This window comes from Mercenaria mercenaria, chromosome 13 (genome assembly GCF_021730395.1).
Source record: "Mercenaria mercenaria strain notata chromosome 13, MADL_Memer_1, whole genome shotgun sequence".
Taxonomy (NCBI): domain Eukaryota; kingdom Metazoa; phylum Mollusca; class Bivalvia; order Venerida; family Veneridae; genus Mercenaria; species Mercenaria mercenaria.
The window spans coordinates 19,280,507-19,288,495 of NC_069373.1; positions in this window are offsets into that span (position 1 = coordinate 19,280,507).

Consider the following 7,989-nt stretch of genomic DNA (forward strand, 5'->3'; position numbering starts at 1 on the left):
GAGACCATCAATTATTATCCTATAGGCTTCTATTATAAACATTATTGTATGTACTGAAAAAATTAGAACGGACAAAAGTTACCTTATTTCCAGGTATACGATTACCTTATTCCCAGTAAGTTCCCTGTATGTTCTTATTTGGTATCTAACCTATAAAGGAATGTTTCTTATCATATTTCTCCATTTTTACAGTTTTATTTTGAAGCCTGACCCAAAATACTAAACGCTTTGCGAAGTTTCGTTATTTTTAATATAAAGAGATGGACACTCCCTGTCAATTCACATGCCTAGATTGAAACTCCATGGTCGCTTTATTATACCCCCACAAAACGAAGTTTGGTGGGGGGGGGGGGGGGGTATATAGGAGTGAGCTTGGCGGTCGGTCGGTCGGTCCGTTGGTGTTTGTGGTTTCCGGATGATAACTCATGAAAGGCTTGACTGATTTGAGTAATTTTTGGTAAGCAGGTGTAACATCAGAAAATATAGGTCAAGTTCGAAATTGGGGTCAATAGGTCAAAGGTCAAGGTCACAGTGACCCTGAACAGTTAAACGGTTTCCGGATGATAACTTGAGAACGCTTGGGCCTATGATCATATATTTTGGTACACAGGTGTAACATCATGAAATACAGGGCAAGTTCGACTTTGGGGTCTGTAGGTCAAAGGTCAAGGTCACAGTGACTCGGAACAGTTAAATGGTTTCCGGATGATAACTTGAGAACACTTAGGCCTAGGATCATATATTTTGGTAAACAGATGAAACATTATGAAATACAGGTCAAGTTTGACTTTGAGGTCTGTAGGTCAAAGGTCAAGGTCACAGTGACTCGGAACAGTTAAACGGTTTCTAGATGATAACTTGAGAAAGCTTGGGTCTAGGATCTTAAATTTTTATACACAGGTGTAACATGATTAAATACAGGTCAGGTTCGACTTTGAGGTTAGAAGGTCAAAGGTCAATGTCACAATAACACGAAACAGTTAAACGGTTTCCGGATGATAACTTGAGAACGTTTGAGTACAGGATCATGAAAATTGATAGCGAGCTTGATTATGACCTGCAGATGACCCCTAATGATTTTGAGGTCAGTAGGTCACAGGTCAAGGTCACAGTGACCCGGAACACTTAAACAGTTTTAGGACAACAACTTCAAAACCCTTGGGACTAGGATCACGAAATATAATAGGGAGGTTGGTCATGACCAGCAGATGACCCATAATTATTTTGGGTTCCAAAGGTCAAAGGTCATTTAAACCTTTTCCGGACAATAACTTGGGAATGCTTGGACCGAGGATCATGTAACTTTATAGGGAGGTTGACCATGACCAGCAGATGACCTCCATTGATTTTGAGGTCAGCAGGTCAAAGGTCAAGCAAGTTCAGCTTTGACATTGGCTTAGTTCTGTGACAAGGCCATATTGTGGGGGTATAATTCGTCACTCCTGTGACAACTCTAGTTGCAAATGTCCGCAAAAAGTTTTGGTATGTTTGCATTGATTGTTTCTTGGACACTAAAATATGATTCATTTCGGAAGAAATAAAAGCATAGGCAAATAATTTTGAACTTTATCGGGCATTACAGGGATAAAAATCAGCCGTTTTTATCCAAAAACCCAAGGCAAAAATAGACAAACCTGTCCAAAAATTATGCAAAAATGAAAAAAAAATAGTATTCAAATTTGACGCTTTGTTTTTGCACGAAAACGTCCTTTTACAAAACGCGTTTGTGACCATTTATATCATTTATCCTCCAACAAAAGTAATGTATTAGCCCTAACATAGATTAGAGACAATGAAATATTTTCCCACAAGCTTCCATTTTAACACTATTGCGTGTATTGCCTTCCATAAATCGAAAATGCATATATCTAATTACATTTCTTTCAAGAACTGTCTTCGTATGATCAAAATAATGGACGAAAAACAAATGAGAAGTGATTTTTTTTTCACGAATGAAATGACTCCTTGTTTTCATGTTTACATCATTTGACATGTCGGGAGAAAACCGTTTGATAAAACCTTTTTCAATACACATCAAACGTAGCAAGTATTGTCAAAATATATAATGAAATGCTAAAAATGCAGTAAAAATATTAGTTTTGAAAACTGATCACTTCTTGTGTTTGTTTCCATTACTGACCAATCAGAACGGACAAACATTACCTTATTCCAAGGTATAAGATTACCTTCTTCCCAGTAAGTTCCCCGTACCTTTTTGAATTGGAGGTCTCTGACCATTACGGATCTCTCAACGGCGGCAGTAATAGTCGTTTTTAACGTTTTATAAGGTTGATAATAATAGCAATTTTAGCTGAGGGAACTCGCGATCCCTGGTTTCACATTATGTTGGCCAAAAGCACAGAAAATAATGTTAGGCACCCCGCCTTGTCAGAACTTGACGTTATTTACCATTTATTTTTGTATCCAAGATTTTAGATCTCATCGGGAGACCAGTGCCAGCCCGCCCCTCCTCGTTTTCCCAGCTTATCCATGGCTGTCGGTGGTCAACCCTATCTGTTTCAATTGGTTATCAACTTCCTTACCCAACTAGCCCGGGTATTCCTTACAACTTGGCCCTTAGACCCTTATTTGTCCTTTAAATCATATTCATCTCTACATTGCTCTACCTAGGTCAGACGCCATCTTGGTTGTTTACTTCGGTTGTTTCCGGTTGTGCTCGATTCTTTACGAAACCAAATAAATCGAGTTCGATGTCCACGGAAACACCCGAAATGCGTTATCGGAGCTCTTCTGCGTCATCATGTTGATGACGTAGGCAGAACATCTATGACGGGTATAAATACCCTGGTTTCCGTCTCTTCTTTGCCAATCAAATCTCCTCTAAAGGGAAGGTGACCCTTACTGGAGGTCAATCGAATTTAGCTCTACATCATTGTTTACTTTCTATATTTAGAAGAACTTAGTACTTATGCCTAGACCGAAGAGCGAGGTTTGTCTCTACATTTCTACAACAATAAAGCTCTACGATGAGTAGCCTTGGTCTATATTAACTGGTACTTGTGGTCTCCCCCAAAATTACCCCACCCTGAGAACTCCTAGGGATAATCCCTATAGAATTTACACTATTTATCTACCCAGATATACACGACTTAGACGACTATATATTGTGCAAGAACACTATGAACGTATACAAATACATTCTTATCAATAGATATAATCTTGTTGTCTACGGTTATAGAATCCTTTCTCTACGGTACACTACGTACACTATGCTACTACGAAGAGCCTAGAGTGGGCAGACCAATGCTCGGCGCATACCAACGCTCGGCGTATATCACGTTTCTCTGGGAATTTCTTAATATATATTTAAAATATCAGCTCTTGTGAGTCCCTTTTCGTTTGTTTACATCACGCGTAATTTTATCCAAGTGCGGTTCATTTCCGGTATGGTCACGTGGTCACAGTAAAGCAGACGATGCAAGGCTAAAAGGCGTTCAGTTTTGTGTTCTACTCTCATTAAAACAGATTTTTCTGGTAAAACATGTATTAAAAAAGTAGATTGCAGGCGGAATTATGGAGAAAAAAGCATTTTTCTTTTTAATTATTTTATTTTTTTTATACTTAAATAAACTATAAACCTTTATCATGGCATTTTATACGGACCAATTGTACTGCACTTTTCTGTAGCTTATGCTGTTCAAGTAATTGATATACTACGTGGACTAATGACACTTTTGAAAAGATTTCCAAAAATAATGGAAATAAATCATCAAATATCATAAGTTATTGATTTCTTGAAGTTAGACTCACAGAATTGTGATAAATTATCTTCAAATGAATTCCTTTAGATAATTGTTGTATAAAATGTGTTTATTCAATTTATATATGCAGAATAGAGAGAGAGGTAATTTACGTACATGTTTATGTACTTAAAATAATCGGTTAATCAATACAACCTATGTCTTGTGTTAGATATTTCTTATACTTCACTTTAATGCATAAATAGTTCAAAATTACAACCTGCAGATTAATATGCCGTACGCCGAGCGTTGGTATACTTCCGCATGAACCGCACAGGTTTTACTGGTACTATTTTTAGCTCCCGTCTATTACGTCACGGTGTGACTAGAAATATGTAAACAATATGGTTGAATACTCACAGAGTGTTCTACAAACTGACGATAAAAAAGTACGGTAAGTTAATGTAAAATCAGTTTTTAGATTTAAAATATGTAGTTTTTACGCCGAGCATTGGTCTGCCCACTCTATATTATATATACATCATACGTTGAGCTTAGTCCTATATATGAAGAGATATTTATTACTTCAGTAAAACTAATAACCTTGAGCTGGTGTGGTGTTGTGTTATGTAGTATAGTAACCATATACTTATTACAAACCCAAAGAGGTCCCCAGTATGAAGGAGTTGTGTTATAGAAATGAAGTCTGACCTGGAATCGAACCCAGGGCCATATGTTTAATAGAGTACATAATATAGATTCCTGACTGAGCCACCCGGCCTCTTATACTTCTATATATATCCTGACATCTACATAGGTAGAGCTATAGACTCATGTAGTGCATGTACAGCTCGCTCCCTTCAGATACAACATGCTAGCGCCTAGGAAACGAACCCTAATGTTCGCGTGCAAGGGCAGGTGCACAGGCAGAACAACTGGTGTCAGAAGTGGGATGATGATGATGTATATGTGACCTAGACAACTCTTTGAACTTTAAAAGGAATGATTACCACATTTGGAAATACATATTTGTAACAGCCCTTCATTATACAGCTCCTCCAAAACGTCTCTTCACTGATGCTTAGATTTATAAACTGTACAAATATTTAATTTGATGAGACCTTCCAGAAACTTGATTATTATGGACCATGATGATATTATTTCATAAAACCATAGCTTCTAGGCTTCTTTGATTTTCCCTCCTGGTGATATCAAATAAACTGATTATACGTTATACAAATTAATATATATACATGTATATGTAGAGACCGTTTGTATGAACCAGACATGATTTCACAAAATATTTACAAGAGAATACCAATATGATGTTCACACTACTTCAGTATGCTGGTTTTAATTTCATTTCAATGAATAAGCAGATTTCCCGACAGACATTTCGAATCCTGAGAGATCTTTAATGATTATATTCCTCTGATGTGTTCAGGTACAATAGTCCAGTGCTATAGTAATCATACATGTATTGATGTACCAATAAAAAAAATAATAGAAAACAACACATTTGGGAGATCACAACTGGCCAGAACATTTTATTTAGGGGGAAATGAATAAACACAGAGCCAAAGATTTTATTGCAAATAATAAATTCAAGAAAAGACAATTTCAGGAAGGAAACTGCAGTCTATGCTACGAGGGGATTATGATTGGCCATCTGGTAACCACAATTAGCGCGCAATCCCTGGATACTGGATTTCAGCTCCACAGATTTAATGGCTGGTTCCATTGGACCTAAGGACCTCCCTTGGTGTACACCCATCTTTACACCCATATACTGTAGACGTTCTCTTGTGATGATTCTTGGTAATTATGTGTGATTTCGTCTCTAATGTTCTCTAAGTGTCTCTCTATTCTTCCTCCATCTTTTCTCTTTCATCATGGTCATGTACATCATCTCAATCTCTAGCACTAGTGATTAAGTCATGGTTATTGTTTTGTCCGTTTGCTTGTATTTCAACGTCTTCTCCATCCATACTCATTTTCAAGTGATTTTTTATGTCTTAGTTTAATACTGAAATTGAAACAATATTCAGTTATCAATGTTCATATAATTATAATACACATGTTTATTTTATCTCTTCAGCTTTTGGCAGGACTGACGAATGGTAATTGATTCCTTAATGGAAAAATGTTTTCTATTGGGTATGTAATGTGTCTTTTGGTTAGTAGGTCCTAAATGAAACTTTCATACAGCCGATCAACAGCAGGTAACTCTATGTTTAGCAGTTAATAAGTATTGTAATACATTGCACTTGTTTCTCGGGACGTGGGTTCGTTTTTAGGTAAAGTCAACTTTTACATGCATATTCCGATTACTCTTATTCTTTAACGCTGCGAAACAAACCATGCACATTTTTTTTCGGATATTTGGGCGTATGGCGAACCTCGTATTAAAAAAAAAACAACAACACAAGATCAAGACTTTTTGTTTACCGTACATCTTAAACTGATCGGCTTTTACGTCCGATATATGACAATTACCCCTTCAATCTCCTCATGAGTTGTACATAATTTGAATCTCATCTTAATGGCACTGACCTCCAGATTTTGACTAAGATGCTCTTTCTTAAAAATTGAAGTTTGGTCATAATATAAATATCAGGATGTAAGTTGTTGTTTCTAAACTATCTTAAAAGTGCTAACACAACAAAAACCACATGCCCGAGTCGGGAATGAACCCAGGTCGCGTCGGCAATAGACATTTTCCTGCGATATTGACCAATTCACGGAGGAACACGTATTTAACGGTCGTTAAATCTAAAGCTTTGTAATTAAGGCAGTTTACATTCGGTACCTCGTTACAAATACTTTTCAGTTTCGAACGGAAAAAGTTAGTAACAACAACTTATTCTCATGTGTTTCCATAACATATAATCTGTCAGTTTCTTAGTTTCAAGGCCTTCTTAAGAAATACAGCAATAATTTTTGATATCTAAAAAAACTTTTTTCGCACGATCTGGACGTCAGTGCCTTTAAGGTTATTTGAGTGGTCTACCTGAATTTATCTTTACTTTTCTTTTACCTAAAATGGACTGCCACAAGACGACCAGATAGCAACGTACATGTATACATATTGTAAATCAAATGTCACATATCATTAGCATTTCAGATGGCATTTTTGAGTGTGATATATAATAACATGCAGATAATTTATTCTATTTTACATCACATTTTCATTTCTGTATATTGTATACTTTAATTTTACTTTATTTTTACAATTAGGCTATTAACCAATGGAGGCACTTTCTGATTTTCGGTTGTAATTAGCTAAAAGCAGCTTCATTTTTATCATTGTCAGTATAATATTAATTATGACCGTTTCAGCTAATTACAAAACATCAACAATAGTATGTATTTTCAACATACGTAGTTCTAACCGAAATAAAACTATTTTAAGGATCAATGATGGTATAAAAAGAGTATTTCAAAAGCATGCTGAAATCGTAACAAAACCCGTTTTATGATTTTCACTTATGTCACGTGCTATAATGCTAAAAAAATTGGCTGACAGTTGGCAGGGGTGGAGTAGGGTATATATCCTGACCCAAAGCGTCTGTGGGTAGCTTACAAAGTCAATATACCAATAATCCGGAGTATTCCGAACATGTCATTGTCACAAAATTGTTCTAGTCGGGTACAGAATAAGGGTGCACTTACACTGCCTTGCTTTATAGTCCTTGCTATTAAAGGCCTAACTAAACTAAAGGAACCAGCGTGGGAGCCATCTGGTCTAGTCGCGTAATGGCTGCCAGGTATTTGAACACTAATTTTTCACTTGGCATGGCAACAGAGGTCTAAATTGAAGCTAGTTTCTGTTTAAATTTCACTGTGGGTGTATTTTTGACATTTTGGTAGGAAAAATGGGAGAGCAGGTTGTATTTGGTGAAGTCAAGCTCAATTTTAGTATGAGTAGTACTTCTAGGTCACAGCAGTGTGATTTTGATGTCAGTTTACAGTAAGCAAATGTGACCAGAAAAATCTCTCTTAGAAGATACATGACCCCTACTTTTCTCTTCATTTTATATCAGTTTTATCATAACTCTTTAAAATGAGGTAAGGATTTGTTCTCTGAAATGGGTCTAGTTATGTTTGGTAGCTCTTTAAAAAGGTCAGTTTTATATAGAATATATAGGGAAAAACTATTTAGCTTATTGTGACCTAAAGCGAAGTGGTAGAGTGTCTGTCTAAGGTGTGAGAGGTCCTGTTTTCGAGCCCCGATAAGAGCTCAAGTATTTGCATTCTGTTATGTACAACAAATAATTGGTTATCGGAC